Source organism: Sus scrofa, chromosome 16 (genome assembly GCF_054392235.1).
Source record: "Sus scrofa isolate SSC_HxYL_T2T_F1_AM1 chromosome 16, Sscrofa_HxYL_maternal_Yorkshire_Landrace_v2.0, whole genome shotgun sequence".
Taxonomy (NCBI): domain Eukaryota; kingdom Metazoa; phylum Chordata; class Mammalia; order Artiodactyla; family Suidae; genus Sus; species Sus scrofa.
In genome coordinates this window covers 43,644,548-43,664,990 of record NC_139398.1, presented here as the reverse complement: position 1 = coordinate 43,664,990, position 20,443 = coordinate 43,644,548, and the positions used below count along the sequence as shown (strand labels likewise).

Below are 20,443 nucleotides of genomic sequence, written 5' to 3'. Positions count from 1 at the left end.
TGTTGGAATTAGCAGAAAAGAAGTAAAAATTACCATTATATACACATCAAAGTATCTATTAGAAAATAATGAAAGTGGTGAGGAGATGAGATAATTCAGAATATGTAGAAGAACTCTTTTAATAAGGCCAAAGGAAAATTCAAGTACTAGACTATATTATAGTTGAAATCAAATTTCATGGATATAAAATGTTTGGACAGTATAGAACCATACACACTGAAGCAAGCAAAAATAAATAAATAGAATATAATAATGAGAGATTAAAATCTGTAGCACATCATCAAGTGATTTAATATGAAGTTCATTTGGAATTCTGAGAGGAATAGAAGAAAGAGTGATTAGAAAAAGACTGAAGAAATATTAGCCAAAACTTTCCCAAGGATAAAAGCATCCATCCACAATTTCAAGAAATCCAGTAAATCCCAAACAAAAGGAATTTGAAAAAGAAAAAAAAATACACATAAGTACATCGCAGTCAAATTGCTAAAAAAATAAAAGTCAATCAAAAAGTCTTTAAAACACTGAGGGAAAAACAAAGATTATTATGGCCTTTATCTCAGACATAAGGAAGCCTAGAAAAAAATGAAATATATTTTGGTATCTTCAAAATGCATAGAGGAAAACTAACTTTCAACCCCAAATTTTAGATGCAGAAAAAATATTCTTAAAAAATAAAAGTGATATAAAGATATATTCAAATAAACAAAAAAAAAACTGTGAAAATATGTTGCCAGAAGACCCATAATAAAAGAAATGCAAAAAGAATATATTTAGACTGAAGAGAGATAATTCAGATCCAAAAGAAGACATGATAAGTGCTGGAAATGGTAAACCTATGGGTAAATGTCAAGATTTGTTTTCAAAAATTATTTAAAGATTTATTCACTCTTTTAAAAGAGATAAAAATGTAGTGCTTATAAATTGTATGGACATATATTGCATAAAGTTTGAATCAGTATAAAAAAATTATAGTCTTCTAAGCTTCCTATGGTGGTATAAAATGAATTTATATTAGACTGTATTGTGTGAAGGGGTATAATAAAATCACTAAAGCAGTCATCAAAAATGCAAAATATTCACATAAAAATCCAATAAAAGTGACAAGATCAATTACTAAAATAGTTAATCAGCGCAAAGAAAAATAGAGTAGGACCAAATAAACACACAAAATGAGACTAATAAAAAACAAATAACAAAGTGATAAGCTTAAACTACCGTAGCAAATAACATGTTAATATAATTGAAAGAAATATTCCAATAAGAAGCCAGGATTATAAAAGTAAACTGTTAAGATACTCTAAGCACACAAATGCTGATGTGAATGCAGTACATCAAATAAAGTAGAATTTACCAGTGGTAAAGAGAATCATATCATAATGATAGATCATGAGCTTATCAAAATAATAATAATAATGCTACATGAATATGTACATAATGACAGAGCTTCAAAATTACTTGATGCATTCTGAGGAGATTACAGCTATAAATAGACACATCTATAATTATGGTTGAGATATTAACACTCTTCATTCAGTAACTGATGGAACAACATGTAAAAGTAAACTTAGACAAAATTTGAACAATACTCTCAAACAGCCTGACATGATTAGCACAATTATTATTTATAAACACTCCATCAGATATCATCAGAATATTCATTTGCCAAGATAGACTACATACTGACTGTATCATGATAGTGTGGTAGATGGATGGATAGATAGAAACAGAGATAAAGTATATAAACACATATATATATATAAGGTATATACATAGTGTGTATATACATGTGTGTATATATATAGTACACTAGATATATATATTGTACATATCAATATATAGTAGCTATATAGACATACACATATATATGAGATATATATGAGATGCATACATGTATAGTAGATATATACTTATATCTAGAATAGATGTATTCTTATGTCCATAGCAGGTATATTTTTATATCTATAATCAATATGTTCTCACATATACAATATTGTTGAACTGCAGTTGATTTACAGTATTGTGTTCATTTCTACTGTACAGCAAAGTGATGGAGTTATATATTCTTTCTTATATTCTTTTATATTATGGTTTACACAGGATACTGAACATAGTTCCCTGTGTTATACAGTTGAATCTTGCTGTTTTATACATCCTATATATAATATTTTGCATCTGCAAGTTCTAAATTCCCAATCCTTCCCTCCCTCGCCTCTTCCCCCTTGGCAAGCACAGTCTGTTCTCTATATCTGTGAATTTTTCCTATTTCATAGATATGTTCATCTGTGTCATATTTTAGATTCCACATACCAGCAGTATCACAGCGTATTTGTCTTTCTAACTTACTTTGCTTAGCATGATAATCTCTAGGTCCATCCATGTCGCTGCAAATTTCATTCTTTTTTATGACTGGTATTACAAAATGTGTATATATATACACACACCCAACATCTTCTTTATCCATTTATATGTCCATGGACATTTTGGTTGCTTCCACATCTTGGCTATTGTAAATAGAGTTGCTATGAGTGTAGAGGTTATCTTTTTGAATTTTGATTTTCTTCTGACATTGCCCAGGTGTGGGATTGCTGGATCATATGGTAGTTTTCTTTTCTTTGAGGAACCTCCATACTGTTTTCCATAGTAGTTGTACCAATTTATATTTCCACTAACAGTGTAGGAGTGTTTCCGTTTCTCTTTTTCTCCACTCCCTCTCCAGCATTTATTGTTTGTATACTTTTTTGATGGCCACTCTAACCAGTGTGAGGTGCTACCTCATTGTAATTTTGATTCACATTTCTCTAATAATTAGCAATGTTGAACATCTTTTCATGTGCTTTTAATCCATCTTTATGTCTTCTTTGAAGTATCTATTTAGATTTTCTGCCCATTTTTATTGGGTTGTTTGTTTTTTTGATATTGAATTTGTTGAGTTATTTATTAAATGGCTATAATAAGTAATGAAGTCTACAGATTCTATGCAATGCCTATCAAATTACCAATGACATTTTTCATGGAACTAGAACAAAATATTTTTTTAATTTGTACAGAGAGACCAAAGACCTCACATATTCAAAACAATGCTGACAAAGAAAAGTGGAGTGAGAGGAATCAGGCTCCCTGACTTAAGAATATACTACAAAGCTACAGTCATAAAAAGAGTATGGTGTGGGCACAAAAGTATAAATTAATGGAACAGAATAGAAAACCCAGAAATAAAAGCATACATCTGTGGTCAATTACTCTTTGATCAAAGAGATAGGAATAAACAATGGAGAAAAGAAAGTCTCTTCAATAAGTGGTGCTGTGAAAATTGGGCAGATTCATGTAAAAGAATAACATTTGGAACACTATCTAACACCATACACAAAAATAAACTCAAAATGGATTAAAGACCTAAACGTAAGACCAGGAACTATAGAACTCTTAGAGGAAAAAATAGGCAGAACACTCTTTGATGTGAATTGCAGCAATATCTTTTTGGATCCACCTCCTAGAGTAATGAAAATAAAAACAAAAATAGACAAATGTGACCTAATTAAACTTAAGAGGTTTTGCATGGCAAAGGAAACCATAAAAAAAAATGAAAAGATAAACCACAGAATTGGAGAATGAATTTGCAAACAAAGTGACCAACAAGGATTGCTTTTATTTCTGTTGCCTTGGTAGACTGACCTAAGACAACACTGGTACAATTTTTTGCCTATGTCTCTTCTAGGAGTTTTATAATGTTGTGTCTTATATTTAAGTCTTTAAGCCAGTCAATTTATTTTTGTGTACAGTGTGAAGGTGTGTTTTAACTTCATTAATTTGCATGCAGCTATCCAACTTCCCCAGCATCACTTGCTGAGGAGACTGTTTTCTCAACTGTATATTCTTGCCTTTTTTGTTGAAGATTAATTGACTGTGGGTGTATGGATTTATTTCTGTGCTCTCTATTCTATTCCATTAATCTGTATGTCTATTTTGTGTCATTATCACATTGTTTAGATTACATAGTTTTGTAGTATTGTCTGAGGTCAAGGAGGGTTATGCCTTCCTTTTTCTCAGGATTGCTTTGGCAATTCTGGGAGTTTTATGGTTCCATATAAATTTTAGGATTATTTATTCTAGCTCCCTGAAAAATATCATGGGTAATTTGATAGGGATTGCATTATTGCTTTGGATATACATACTTGTTTTATTTGAGAATTTTTGAGGATTTGTAACTGTTAAAATATATTTACTCACAGTAAGAAGGTTAGTTATTATGGTGTCCATAAGTCTTGTCTTCATCTTAAGAAAAAGAAAATATACTATATATATGTGTGTGTGTGTGTGTGTATGCATATATCTCTACATATGTGTATGGATGTCTAAATCTACCTAGCTATACATCTGTCCATAGAGAAAGAGAAGGAGAGAGAATTTTCTCAGACCACAATGGAATTAAATTAGAAAATCATACCTAAAGTACCTAGAAAATCTTAAATATTTGAAAAATAACATATTTATAGATAATACATACAAAGTAGCAGAACTTTCAAAGGGAACTAGGCTGTATTCAAAATAAAAAGTAATGAAAATCCAATATTTCATATTTATTAGACACATGAAAATTTTTTCTTGGAGCCAAATTTTATTTAAATGCTTTTATTATAAATGAAAGATTTCAAATAAATTATTGCTACTCACCTTAGAAAGCAAAAATAAATACAAATATAGAGCAAAGTACATTGAAGAAAACAAGAAGTAAATATGATTATAAATTAATAAAAAAGAGAAATAGGGAAAAATCAGTGAAACGTTAATTCTCAAAAGGTTAACAAAATCGATAAATTCTTAGACTTTTTGTTTTTTTTTTGGTTGTTTTTCTCTTCTTAAAAAAAGAGAGAAAGCAATACCAGGAATACAAGAAGAGAGAACACTAACAATTTTTAGGAATATTAAATATATTATAAGGGAATATAATAAATATGTCAACAATTTGACAACAGATAAAGTGGACAAATTTCTTGAAAGATTAAATGTACAAAATTCATATGATATTAAATATAAAATCTGAATGTTTCTATATGTGTGAGTAAAATTGAATTTGTAATTTAAAATATCCCCCCAAATATCTTTAGGCCAGGATTATATCTCCAGTAAAGTTTATCAAATATTGATGAAAGAAACAATGTCCATCTTACTCAGTCTGTCTGAGAAAAAAATAGATGAGGGAACATTCTCTAACCTTTATGAAATGAGCAAAACCTTGATGCCAACCTGACAGGGAATTTACAAGAGAAAATTATAGATAACATCCTTTATGAACATAGATCCAAAAAATACTTGGCAAAACTTTGAAAATCATTTCTGATAACAAATAAAGGATAATAACTCCTGACAGGCGAGTTTCATTCCAGAAGTGCAAATAGGATTATCTTTTGGAAGAATAATTAGTGAAAACCAACGAATTAATAAACTATTTGGAAAAAAAAAAAGATCACCTCAAACTCTGCAGAATATCATTTGACAGAATTTAATACTCACTCTTTATCATCATCATCATCATCATCATCACCATCATTCCCAGCAAATTAGGAACAAAAGGGATCTTAATCAAGTAAAATGCATTTACGAAAAGCTTAGAGTCACTGAGAGATCAGGAAAAAGCCCACATATACATATATATATGTATGTATGTATAACTGGGTCACTTTTGTATACAGCAGAAATTGACAGAACTTGTAAATCATAATAAAAAATTTTAAAAATCTATCGGTAGAGAATAGAGAATCCAGAAATAGACCTAATTATATACATAATCAATTAATTTTCAAAAAAATTCTAAGGTAATTCAGTGTGGGGAAGGAAATATTTTCATCAAAATATGCTAAAGCAATTGCCTAGTATCTGAGAAAAAGTAAACCTAAACCCATATCTCATGCCATAAATAAAAAGTAGTTTGAGATGAATCATGGCTCTAAATCTAAAAGGTAAAAATGTAAAGTTTTTACACAGAAATAGATTTTTGCTACATATTGTAGGAAAAACATATAATACAGGACATCAAAAGCAATAAAAGTCAAAAGAAAGTTATTGACAATTTAATTTACTTAAAATAAAAATTCTGCTCATTAAAATACCATTAATAAAATAAAAAAGCCATGCCACAAGACTGTGAAAATATATGCAATACATATAACTGAAAAAGGTATGTGTCCAAAATAGATAACCCCTACAAATCTATAAGATAAAGTTAAAAAGTCTCAATATAAAAATGGGCCCAACAAATAGTTACTTTTCAAAATAAGAGATAGAATAGAAAAGAGCACTCATAATTTGTCATAAGGAAAATACAATATTAAATGATATTGTGAAATCATTGTATACTCACTAAAATGGTGAAAATTTAGAAGACTGGCAAACTCAAGTCTTGTCAAGGATGAGGTGGAGTTTTGGTCTCTCATACATAATTGGTGATGATATGAAATGTTTAGCAGTAATGTAAATCACGTGGCATATCTTTATAAGAGTAAAATGGCATCTACTCCATGATCCATCTATTCCATTCTTAGGTATTTTCCCAAGTGAAAGGGAAACAGGTCTATCAAAAATTGGTATAAAAATTATCATAGCAGTTTTATTCTAATTAGCTCCAAACTTGATATTGTATATTCATGTAATTCAGTGTCTGTAAAAAGATATCAACTCTTGATATATGCAACAGTATAGACATAAAAGAAGCCAGAGACAAAACAGTACCTACCGTATAGTTCTTTTTATAAAAAGTTCTGGGGTAGGCAGTTATAGACATCAGTTATAAAAATCGGAAATCCAGTCAGTTCTGTAGAAGTTGACAGGAATTGGACATAAGATAAATATCTGGGATGAATGGAAATTTTCTATATCCTGATTTGGTTAGTGGTTATATGGGTGTATATCTTTGTCAAAACTCATTAAACTGTAGTCGAAATCTGGACATTTTTATGAGTTACACCTCAATAAAAACATTACTAGAAAATTATTTTAAAATAAGCTTTACAAATCTATAGCCAAGCCTTCCAAGTGGATCCAAAGACTACCATAGTAAGACTAAGGATCTTTTCCACCCACCCATGTCCCTAAACTTCTCAGAGCATCTGGTTTAAAAAAAAAATGTATTCTTATTTCCCCAGATTTTTCTAAGTTAGAATTCCATCAGGTACTCTTTTTCCCACCTACCTTTTAAAATTATTATCCCTTATTCTTACCTTTTGGGTGTTATTTTTATCCATAAGCGACTCTGTTATCTTTCTCATGGTAGGTAGTTCTTAAAATCGTTCCATTTTGAAGCTCTATTCTTTAGCATAAAAAAGCCATGCCTGTAATTTTGTTCAAACAGCCAAAAAAATTTTCTCCACATAAAAGTGGGCCAGAAGAATGGTTTAGATGTCCTGTTCAAGCACAGATACAACTATTAAAATGGTGCTTGTGAAACAAATTGTCAGAATAAAAGACATTTAATGAATACAATGGTTAATGGATTAATAGCATTAGGCTCAGAACATCCATAGGAGGAGTAAAGACTGAAAAGATTCTCAGGCAGTACCCAAAGCTTTATCCTAAGGTTTAGATAAAATGTGACTGGGCACCACCAATACTTATCTGTGTGATTCTTTTTTTTTTTTTTTTTGTTCTAAATAGCATGCAACACCCCTTTGGAGACAGATATTTTCTTTTTGATATTTTGTTCAAGTCACCTTCTGAGTGTTCTCTTTGACTCATTTCCACCAGGTGCATCACTAACCTGTACAACAAAAAGAAGAAAAGAAAAAGGTTTCTCTCTGTGGATGCAGCCCAAGAGGATTTGGTGAACAGTGACATCAAAATGGTAAGTGCAGACCTGTATCCACACACAAGGTACCTATGGATTATGTGCTAAATTTCACCTGCTGTGTCCTTTCCTCAAGGTCCTTGTATCCAAAGTACACAGTCATTCCACATTTTCTCTTTCAGAAAGCTGTCTTTTTTCTTCTATCTTGATACATGCACTGCAGTTCTTTATGCCCTCTGTATCAATTTAAGTTCCTTGTTGCAAATAAGAAAACTAATCTAGTGGAATCGGGTTATCTCTGTTCAACATAATGACTGCACTACTGATGAGAAACGTATATGTGTGCATATTCTTTCTGCTAATTTATTAACATGGGGCTAAATGGAATTCAAGTCCATGTACCAGATGGATCGTCTCCTTTATTATTTTGCATATCCTGATTTAGAAAAGTTGTTTGTGCTTTAAGAATGATAGATCCAAGCGTCTGGGTCTCCTTTTTTCTGGCCCTGAGGATTTAGTAAGAATTTTTAAATGCTTCCATGCATTGCCTTTTCCTGAGGTGGCATTGTCTTGATTCTAAATGGTATTGGAAATAAAGATTATGACTTAGATCAAACTGCAATTTTGCACTTTAAATGATTTTTTCTATGTAAATATTTTAGTTTCCTCCTCTGTCTTAAAAGACCATGAATTTTATTTGTCTTTGCCAGAATTAAATGTTGCCTAACTATAACTTTAAAAAAAAAAACCCAAATCTCAAGTAGTTTAATTAAAGACAGACAGCTGCTTGTGAGAGTTCCTATATATCAGGCTTGCTGATGCTTCAGATGTGAGGCAGGGATGGATCTGTAGATTCTGCTGCTGGGGTTGATCAGGCAGCAATGTTCTTGATATGGGACAGGAGTGGGTCCCTATTCTGTTTTTGCTGCTACACTGGACCAGGTCTGTCACTGGCCCCGGTTTGGGGCAAGGTATGGGTCTCTAAGCCCTTGCTCTGCCGCTGTGGCCATTTGGACCCTTTGTGCCCTGGATGGGGACCATGGAATGGGTCTTCCAGCGAGGTCTCTGATGGGCTGTCTCCTTCTTGGCCTTTTCACCAAAGAAAGCAGTGTCTTTGTTTGTGTGGGGCTACACATGTTGGTCTTTCCAGGTAGTGGGCCTCTCTGGTGCCCAGCTGGAGACCTACGGGAGATGAAAAGAAAACCCAGGGAATGCAGGATTGTGAGGCTTTCTTTATACCTTTCAGTGTTCCGAATCCATATATGGTCATCTGTTGACTGTTTCAGGATGCTTAGATGTATTTAGAGGGCAGGGGTCAGGAAAAGCTTGTGTGTGCCATCTTACAACAAGGTTTTTAAATATGATTTGGTTTATAGTTCTCTGTCAGGTGATTCCAGGAACTCTGGTGTCCTCCGTTTTGGTTATTCTTCATTGCTTGTATTTCATCATTGATTTATTTTTAAAAAATTGGTTCTTCTGAGTATTTTTTCATTAAAATATTCCAAACCTTTTTATCTAATTATAGAATATTGTGCTAGCCTAATTTCATCCTTTTCTGTTACAGCTGTCCACATTTATACTAATATTTATGCCAGATATATTTCATTATCCCATTTTAGCAAACATTGTGATAATTATGTGCTTCATAATTAAATGTCTTCTTAACTCAGCCCTAGCAGTTATAATAAATTCAGCTGAGTGATTGACTCAGATATGGGTAAATATGTAGGAGAAGACCATTTGGCTCTGTTTATTAATACATCAGATAAGCTGCCTTTTGACATCCTAATAGAGACAATATTTCTCTTTTACTTTAAAAATGAGTCATTTAGCCTCCTACAGCATAAAAGATTACATTGACTTTGAGCTGACCTAGGTAGCAAAAGATGAACATATTTGCTTTGTAAATTTGATCAAAAGTATGAGGAAAGTTTTATTTAGAGCACAAATGGCTTTACTAGTATTGAGGCCAATCAGGTTTTCCATCAAGCTTTGCCAAAGCTCTAAAAATACACTTTTAAACAATGAAATTTTCTAACTATCAAACACCTTTGGATACAAGTGTCAGATACAGATAAACCACAGCTGCCATAGAAAAATTAATATGGATAGTGTAACAAAGGTATTGTTAATGAGTAAGAAGAACTGTACTCTTATCATTTTAAAGTTTAGGAGTAGGGTAGTCCCTTTTTTAGAAAATCAAAACTAGAGCAAATTAGATATGGTAGTGGGCTGTAGAGATTACATTAGCAGCAGGATGAGAGTCCCTATCAAAAGATGTGAGGACACTATAAAAATCCATTGCCACTATAAAAATCAATGTCCAAGGCTCATGGGGAAGTCTGGTTTGTTAATTATAAATGAACAAAATTCTTTAAAGAAAAGGTTAGATTTTGAGCTCGTTGATTGCCACTGATCTTCCCCTTTATGGCCTAATCAGACATAGGATTACTCCCAAGGTTACTTGTAGTATTCTGCATTACGGTCCTTCGGTGATATTCATGCCCTAATTTATGAACCTTTGCATGTTTATTTTTTGCAAAGCAAAAGGGATTTTTATATGTGATTAAGGAGCTTGAGATGGGGAAGATTGTCTAGTTCGAAATGAGGTGATGACAAGGATCCTCATGAGAAGGAAATAGGAGGGTAAGAGAGAAAAAGAGAGATTACATTGCTTGTTTTAAGAGGAACTATGGGGCCATGAGCCAGGTAATGTGGGCAATTTTAGAAGCTGGAAGATGCAGTAAAATAGACTCTGTAGAGCATCCCAAAGGAATGCAGTTCTTCTGACCTACCTCACACTTCTGCCTTATAGAATTGTAAGGTTATAAATTTGTGTTATTTAAAACCAGTAAGTTTGTAGTAATTTGTTATAGCAGCAGTGTGAAACTGATACAGTGCTCTACAGCCAGGAAAGTTTACCATTAAAAAGATTTGACTCGGTCATTACATTTCCAGGAATTAATATACATTAATTTTATTTATGTGCACATTTATATACTAATCTGTATGTATGTGTGTGTGTGTATATATATATATATATATATATATATTTGGATTAATATTCTTGCTTTTATTTTTAACTTTCTATAGGCTTGATTTTTTATTTTGAGCATACTTTTTATTTTTATAAATAAACATTATTTTAATGGATAATACTGAAAGAATATTTGAAACTTATGGGGGTATATCAGTTATGGAAACATTAAGTAAGGAATCTTAATGGTATTTAAATATAATCATTTCTTTTTGGAAAGGATAACTCTAATATCATGAAGCACTTTTAAAAAAATCACAGCAAAACATATTAAACACCATCTTCTCTTTGACTGGAATTCTTAGGTAATACCTTAGTAGAACTATTTTTTTTTTAATATGTACTAGGAGATTTGTACAAGTATGTCTATAGCAGCACTGTTGCAAATACAAGTACCTGGATAGCACCCAAACATCTATCAACAGAAAAATGAGATCAGTTATGGTATAGATTATTGTGTAGCAGCAAAAATGAATTCACTTCAGCTAAACACAAATAGAGAATGATGAAAAGTGAAAAGGGCAAGTCAGGGATTTTGTATTCCATTTCAGCAATGATCAATACATATACAACAGAATATATCATTTGGAATACTAATATATGCAGTGAAAAATATCCAGAAAAGTCAAAGGATGATAAAAGATTTAATAGAGTTGTAAATCAAGAGAACAGGAAAAGAAAGTAGATCAAGGATCTGGGGAGGTTACACAGGGAATTCACATGCAAAGTTAATTTTCTCCCTTAAATCGATGTATGTTACTATATTGTTAGCCTTTATATTTTACACATAAGTTATGAGCAATTTTTGTGTACTCAATATTTAATAAAATATTTATGTAAAAGCCTTAATTAAAACTATAATATTTGCAAACATAGCTAGTTGGGTGAAATGAGCAAACTCTAAATATGTAGTTTAAAATTTTTGACCAAAAAGCCTTGCTGTTATTATTATTCTTTGTTTTGCTTAGCTTTGTTTTATAAGAAGGTAATTTAAATTTTTTTCAATTAATTTATGATTAATTTAAAAAATTATTTCAGTAGTGACTTTGGAATTCAATTTTCTTATATAGTGGTAAAACAATTTGCTCATCAAGATTTATCAATATTTTTTAGGTTAATGTACAGTCAGTTTTTCACGTACTTTTCCATGAGGCTATTATTTTGGGGTACATGATATATTTTACATAGTTATTAGTCAAATTTTAGTTGTATTTCCAGATATACATTTGTATCTAATTTTTAAATCAGTCGAGACAGTGAAATGTCTTAAGACCACTACATCTATGATTTTTTTGTTTTAATTTCTAGTACCTTTAGATATTTAGATATTTTGTTAGTTTATACATAAAAATTCATGACTGCTATTGCATCCTCTTGTATTTTATCTTTTGTCCATTTTATGTTTAATATTTTGATATTAATTATAAGGTAAATTAGTTTTAAACGTCATTTGTGTTTTCCTCAATTATTTCTGCTTGCCCATATTTTTTTTCCTTTAGCATTTATTTATCACTTTATATTAGTTTGATCTCAAATTGACAGTTTTATTTGGAGAGCAAATTATAAATTGGATTCTATGCCTTTTGTTACTCAATATTCATTAAATCTGTCAATAGTCTTAGGTTTCTGGCATGAGAATTTCAGCTTTCTCTAGTAGCCATTGTAACTTTTCTATTTTCCCTTCCTCTCCACTCTTTTTGTCATGTCATTTTGGATTTGAGTGTGGAATAATCTGTAAGTCTCCATAAATATTAAGTTAACTGAAGAAAGTTCAGTAAATGGCAAGACCTGTATTTGAGTATCCACTTTATTTGCTGGACATTATGATTACGTGCAGTCCGGGATAATTTAAATATTAATCTTGCCTCACCTACCTCTCATGGGTCCTATAAGTATTATCTCAGTTATGAATCCTTTGAGATGAAGTTTAAATATATACTACAAATCAGTGCTGGATTCATGACTCAGTCAGTGAAAAGAAATTGTCCTTGACCACAGTAGATAGAATTATTTATTATTGCATTTCCTAGTTTTCCTGAAAACAACTCTCATCTTTTGTAGATCTCCAGATTAGCATGCTTTTTCTCCACCAAATTTCCCTTTCAAGTCATTCTTAGTCCTATTCTAACTGTATCCAGTTATTTTAATAAAAGCAGCAAACCTCTTTTTTTCTCTAATTCCTTCCTCATCCTGTTCATGTATTTATATTTATGCTGTAGGATTCCTATTGCTCTAAATTTGGCTGTTTGAATCCTTGATCTACAAAGATAAGGGCTACATCATTCCTTCTGTTTCATAGTTTACTAAGCTGTGTTTTGGGTGATAGTGATTTGCATGGACCGAGTTAAGCCTAGTATCTGGCAGTATGAATCAGTTTTAATTACCTCTCTCTTTCTCTCTCTCTCATCTCTATCTCATCTTTTTTCTCTTTCCCTTTCTCCAAACTCAATTCCCATTCAGACTGTGACCCATGTTATCTGACATAAGATGTTCAATGAAACATCAAATATGGCTTATTGATACTCATCCTAAAGCGACTCTAAACACTTCAGGAAAGCAAACCTGTGTCTTTGACTGAGATTCCACCCATATAAATGAGCAGGATAAAGAAATGTCCATAACTTCTATGGTGTAGCCCTCTAGACAGATAGGAGAAATGGCTGCCAGCCCAGCTGGAGAGCCTTGCACAAAGTAGATACAACTGTTTCCTCCTCTAATCTTGTATATAGCTTCTACAGTCTATAAAAAGGGACTTTCTCATGTAACAAGTTAAAGTGGAGCTACTACAGCCACTTAAGTGTTTAGTGTCATTTTTTAATTGAAACTTTAAGGTAGAAAGCAGTTAACTTTGTTGTTAAAAGTCAAAATATCTTAAAATATAAGAAAAATAAATAAAATATAGCTAAATATAGGTAATTCCTCACTTCTTTAAAAAACAGTGAAATAATGTGTGTGTTTCTATATTAACCCTCTAGTGACATTAAACTCTGGCAAAATTAATTGCCCCACTGGATTTTACAACTTATATGTTGAGTACAAAACACCCACAGCATATTGACAAGCTTGTCACTTGCATTTCTGCCCAATAGTGAATAAAGCCTTTAGCTAATCCTTCTCAGCTCTGAAGAACAAACTGCAAGAAATCAGTCAATATTTTGTCATTTTAATATTACTACATTTGCCCACAAAATCCTACACAGATGGAGATGAAAGCTCTACTATAAGCAAAGAGGGCATTTTTTTTCCTTTGCCACAAAATATTGATGAAGTGCTTTATTGAGGTGGAGATCTCATTAATTATTTGATTTACAGAAAAAGAAGGCAGAGGGAAATGAGTGCCCTGGCTAATACCATGATGTACCATCTTGAGACTTAAGATCTTTTTAATGTATTCATCAGGGGCACATCTGAAAGGGGAAAGAGTGAGCTGAATGGGTCCATTAATTTAATTGAAGCAAGCTCAGACAAGAGATAAAACATCCCAGCCGGCTTCTTTTCATGCATCATGAGTGCTGTAGTAAACAGGCAGAGATCCAAACACACCAAAAAGAAATAAAGGTACGTGGAGACTCTAGAGACTTCAAGGCCATGTAATATCAACAGATGCAGAGGTGAATACACCCAGAAGAGGCCCTCTCTTCATATACCACCATGTCACTGTTCTGCGGGCACTGTCTAGGCTTTATTGTGAAACTCTGAACGACTCTGAGGTTACATGTAAGTAATTTAGACTTCCTAAGGCAAAGTTGCGTTTGTTCTTTTTTTGTTTGTTTTTTTCAAACTTCTGAGAAATAGACTCCATCTCCTGTTCTTGAAGAGATGGAACAGGGGAAATGGACTTCCACTGATCTTAGAAGCAGCTTTAAATGATGTTGCTCTCTTTCAGCTATCTGTTTTTGAAATGTAGCAGTCAGAAAATTCTTTTAGTCCTGAAGAGGTTGGGGCCTCTCAGTGCACTCAGCATTTGTCTTTCAGTGGTCAGTGTGATTGTACACAGCATATTATTCAATCCCTGGCTGCGCCCAAGAACAGAAAACAACCAAGCAGAGTCTCCCAGTGAACATAAAGTCTGTCCATGGCAAGTTATTTCATCTGATAAAAACAATTTAGTATATTTAATCAAAATTATATTACATTCAGATATTCATAAAGTCCTTAATATCATCATCTAGGGGCAAACCATGGTGTAATGCATTAAACATGAGTGAATATCAAACTAAATAGGTAGTTTTCATAAAAATGTTAGAAAAAAATAGCATGTAAAGATGCTGCCAACTAGTTTTCAATGTGTGAAAATAAACAATTTGTAAGAGAAATAGTGTCTTTTAGCCAAATTAGATTCTGCCCAATATTATTATTTTAATGGATGAATAAAAATGCTTTGGTGTCTGGGCATGTAGATTTAAAATGATGATGAAATACAGGTATTTTCACAATAACAATGAAGAGATTTTCAGGCCTATAAATCATTAAATATTGAATACCAATTTTACAACTCAGTAAAAACAATAGAAATCCTTAAAAACAAGTAGTTAAAAGAGGCTTGCACTACAGTGATTGAAATAATTGATTTTTTTCATATTTTTTTACAGTATCTATGAGGCATTTCAATTTTTGTTTTAATTTTCATAATTTCTTTATTCTTCTAATGAGGACATTATTTCCCTTCTTAAACAGAGAAAACAATTTCTTGTTTTGAAAATTACTGTGAAAAGAACCCATGTTTTTCAAATAAAATTTTTTGTGGATCACTATTGTATAAAAGAATTAAAAATAATCTTTATTATGGAATTTATAATACTTATTATGGAATTTATTATGGAATCATTTAGAGGCCAACCGTGGTGTAATGCATTAAAATTAGTGAATATCAAACTAATGTACTTTATGAGTTCAATAATATTATAAGGGGGGTTCTAGTAATTTACATATATTATATTTGGGTATATAACTTTTCAAATCATCAAAAGAAAGGGGTAGCAAACTAAGCAACAGATAACAACACCATGCTATTTTAGACTCTGATGGGGTTCAACAGAACCCTGTCCCAGAACAAGGGCAGAACTACACATGCGCAGTGCTGATGGGAGCAAGTGCACCCGTCCTTTCCGAACGGCGGCTCTCAAAACCTAGAAGCTTCCTTCTCATAGATGAAATCACTGAACAATTCCTGGTAGATTTAACAGTTGTTTTCTTTACATAGGTGTTTCCACCTAAGTGTAAGATTGTTTAACTTACTTCTACCTGGCCTTGAGTCACCAGAAATTAAAAATGAGAGAACCTCTATGTATTCATCTAAAAATTACTATATATTTAACATCTGTCCAACGCTGCATTTGAGAATGAAATAAATGAATATATTTTAATAGTAGCATAGGTTTTTGTGACTCTTAAGACTACGGCATTCAATTTGATTTTATAAAATGTGAGACTAAATAGCGTAGTATTGACTCATTAATAAAGGTTTTTATACTATATGAGGCAATAGATAAATCATATCAGTAAATCGTTTCTCTGTTCACAGTTATTTAAATAAGTATTAATGCATATGGATACTTTCCTGAGGGTGTTATATGTAAAAATTACATACCAGATTTCTTGATGATGCCTTATAAACATTATTGTGACAAGTATGTAAGATATGACTAAGCATCAGAACTATGAATTATTTTTATTATTCACAAAGTTAGTCCAGTTTAATAGAAAAACATTGTAACTGGAGCAGAGCAATCAATATTGGCTGAATAAATGGACAAAACATAATTTGCTTTGGACTGGCAAATCATTCCAAAATCATCAATGTCATCATCATAATCTACAGCAATAATAGATGTAGAATAAATTAGTAAATCAATATAATGCCTAAGAATGTTTTTGTTAGATATTGTGTAAAAAATATATAACTTTTATAGGGTAAATGAAACATTAACAGATCTAATAGAGCATAGATTTGGAGGTAAAGTATCTTAGTATATTGAGAATTTCTGTGATAAACAAATAGCTTTTATTAATTAGAAGGAAAGGACAAAAATTAATAAAACATGAGCAAAAGGAGTAAATTCTGAGAAATTTTATGAAAGAGGAAATCCAAATAGCTAACAATCATATGAAAAGGTATTCAAATGCAGTGGCAGTCAGGGAAACACAAATCAAAGAAAGAATGATATATCAATTTATATACGTTTTAGGAGAAATTTAAGTGTTTTTGGCATGGATGTGAGGAAGCCAGCATTCTCATAAAATGCTACAAGATGTGAGAGTTAGAAGTTTTAAAAAAGCCAGTTCAGGAGTTCCCGTCGTGGCGCAGTGGTTAACGAATCCGACTAGGAACCATGAGGTTGCGGGTTCGGTCCCTGCCCTTGCTCAGTGGGTTAACGATCCGGCGTTGCCGTGAGCTGTGGTGTAGGTTGCAGACGCGGCTCGGATCCCGCGTTGCTGTGGCTCTGGCGTAGGCCGGTGGCTACAGCTCCGATTGGACCCCTAGCCTGGGAACCTCCATATGCCGCGGGAGCGGCCCAAAGAAATAGCAAAAAGACAAAAAAAAAAAAAAAAAAAAAAAAAAAAAAAAAAAAAAAAAAAAAAAAAAAAAAAGCCAGTTCATTGCCATGTGTTGCAATTAACTATGAAATGATGTAAATAATTTTTGACCTGTCCATCTTACTTCTAGGAATCTATACCTCAGAAATAAAAACTATTAGAACTCAATCACAAGGGGTATGTATGGTAAATTTATTTGTAGGAGCACAAGTGAAACACCTGAACACAAACACATTCATCAAAACCAAAAAGACTTAGGGAATATCCACAACATTCACACTGCAGAATAAAAGGCTGCCATTACAAAGAATAAATTGCAAATACATCAATTATAAATTTTGTACCAGATGTTGAATGAGGAAAAAAGTCAGAAAATAGGTATATGATAAGACCTGTTTTGTTAAACAAACTGACAAAAATGTTGTTGGTGTGTGTGTCATTAAATAAATTTGGTGAAGAATTATGAAGGCTGTTAGCACAGATTACAAACAGGGCAGTGAGGTAAAAGAAGGATGTTTTTTGTTTGGGAGGAAAATAATGAGAAAGAATCAGATGTATAAGAATATGTATAATCTGGTCAGTTAATCTAGTTATGTCAACTTTTCTGTAAATATATAGGCAAGAATTTTTTTAAAACAATGTAGAAAACTTGTACCAGATTGATGGAGTTTGAAGAATATCTCTGATAGATTTGAAGTATATATTTGCTTCTAATCCTTTATGAATTTCGTAAACCCCTCTTTTGGTTTTCTTATGAATCTGCGTAACTATGAATATAAAAAGATAATATTAAACCTCATTTTGTGGCAATTATGTTGAGTCATTGGATTTGAGAATATTAAACTTTCTGACCATTTGTTTAATTCAGGATTGGGATTCCTTTTGCTGTCTTTTAGCATAATAATTCTCAAAATCTAAAGCATTCATAGGCTAGAATATTTTTAACCAGAAGACAGACGATATTATTAATAATAGTACTCTACTAGACTATTACAGTCAAACAGATGGGAAAGAATAATTTAAATTACAGTTTTATAAACAATTTTTCTTTTGCCCTCATTCAGAATATCTCCAAAACTTGGGACGGTTGACTAGTTTTAACACTGTATATAAGAAAACCTGAATTCTGATTTCCTTTCTACTAGTAGCCAGCTGTGAACTTGAATTCTGATTTTTCTTCTACTATTAACTAGATATTTAGGTCAATTTATTTTTCACATTTATTGAGCAGGATCACTAAAACTTAAGCTGCATAAGTTCACAGAGTCTTTGGGATGTGGCATTTTGAAAAGGAAGAGAAATCTGATATAGTTCTCATTAAAGAAGTCATCATAATTAGTCATAAAAATAAAAGTAGAAAATATATTTTTATATAGCAGAATGAGATATTTGTATTCAAATAGTATGCTAGGAAAAGGTGATTTTTAAATATGTTTTATAGAAAAAAGATGATCTATAATATTTTATAATGTATGTTATGTAAAGCACAATTTCTTGGGATGTTATTAGACATTTATGGCGGAGAAACAGTCGTTTGTGATCAAATATATTTATAGTAAACCCTGAGTAGATCCATATTGAATAGGCATCATTTTTGTAGGATTTCTCTGAATTTTTATTATGCTTACAATTTCTGTAATTTTCTCAAAGGAGGATAGAGGATGTACTTTACAAATATGTTTTATGACCAATTTTTTTTCCTCCAAGAATTTCCAGGCTAAGCAATTTTTGTGTGTGTGTGTTTTTTTTAAGGCCACACTTGCAGCATAGGAAAGTTCCCAGTATAGGGGTCCAATCTGAGGCTGCAGCTGCTGGCCTACTCCACAGCCACAGTAAGCCAGATGTGAGCCATGCCTGTGACCTACACCACAGCTCACTGCAATGCCAGATCTGTAACACATTGAGCAAGGCCAGGGATTGAACCCACATCCTCATGGATACTAGCCGGGTTCATTACAGCTGAGCCACAAAGGGAACTCAAAGCATTTTTTTTGAAAATGACGTATAGGGAAATGTTGAGCAAGATGTGACATTCTCAAAGTAAAATTAAATAAATAAAAATAAGCCAACAAAAATTTTTTTTAAAGACTGAAAATCCTAAATGATTTCCTTATTTAAAAATAATTATTTCTGGAGTTCCTATTGTGGCGCAGTGGTTAACGAATCCGACTAGGAACCATGAAGTTGCGGGTTTGATCCCTGGCCTTGCTCAGTGGGTTAGGGATCCGGCGTTGCCGTGAGGTGTGGTGCAGGTTGCAGATGTGGCTTGGATCCTGCGTTACTGTGGCTCTGGCGTAGGCCGGTGGCTACAGCTCCTATTAGACCCCTAGCCTGGGAACCTCCATGTGCTGCAAGAGTGACCCAAGAAATGGCAAAAGGACAAAAAAAAAAAAAAAAAAGAATAATTATTTCTACAAAAATACACATTTTTAAATGATCTCAGTTTCTTTACCAAAACATGACTTTAATATTTTTTAACTTCTATATGAAGATAGAGGCTAAAAAAATGAATAGTAGTTAAACATTTTTTTCTAAATCTTGTGGGAGAAAATCTTTCACAAATCTAGATAATTTGAAATTCTTTAGAAATTTTATATACTTTCTTTTTGATCTGGAAATGTTTAGCTTAACTTATGTCATAATTTATGCCTCATATGTATTATAATGCCGGGTTCCACATAGATGTTATAATGAAGAATCTGGAGTTCCTGTCATGGCGCAGTGGTTAATGAATCCGACTAGCAACCATGAGGTTGTGGGTTCGATCCCTGGCCTTGCCTTGAGCTGTGGTTTAGGTCGCAGACGCAGCTGGGATCCCGCGTTGCTGTGGCTCTGGCGTAGGCTGGAGGCTACAGCTCTAATTCAACCCCTAGCCTGGGAACCTCCATATGCCACGGGAGCGGCCCTAGAAAAGGCAAAAAGACAAAAAAAAAAAAATGTTGTAATAAGGAAGAATCTGAATATCATAAAGATAATTCAAGATTTAGACAATAAGGTAAAAGTTATTATTCTTATAATTTCAAAGATACTGCTGAGTGCCGTAATTATTTAGTTAATGAAATAAAGATAATATACTCATATTTTAAGTCAAG

At 32.4% G+C, this 20,443-nt stretch overlaps 1 long non-coding RNA gene across 1 annotated transcript in view; it reads left to right on the top strand.

The window, feature by feature from the left end:
• LOC110257315 (uncharacterized) overlaps positions 1-18,164 on the top strand; it is a 66,029-nt gene extending 47,865 nt beyond the window's left edge. The window contains exons 2-4 of the long non-coding RNA XR_002339767.2: positions 7,738-7,834; positions 14,214-17,095; positions 17,411-18,164. This is a non-coding gene — a long non-coding RNA (uncharacterized LOC110257315). The remainder of the gene's footprint in view (positions 1-7,737; positions 7,835-14,213; positions 17,096-17,410) is intronic.
• The last annotated feature ends 2,279 nt before the right edge of the window (positions 18,165-20,443 follow it).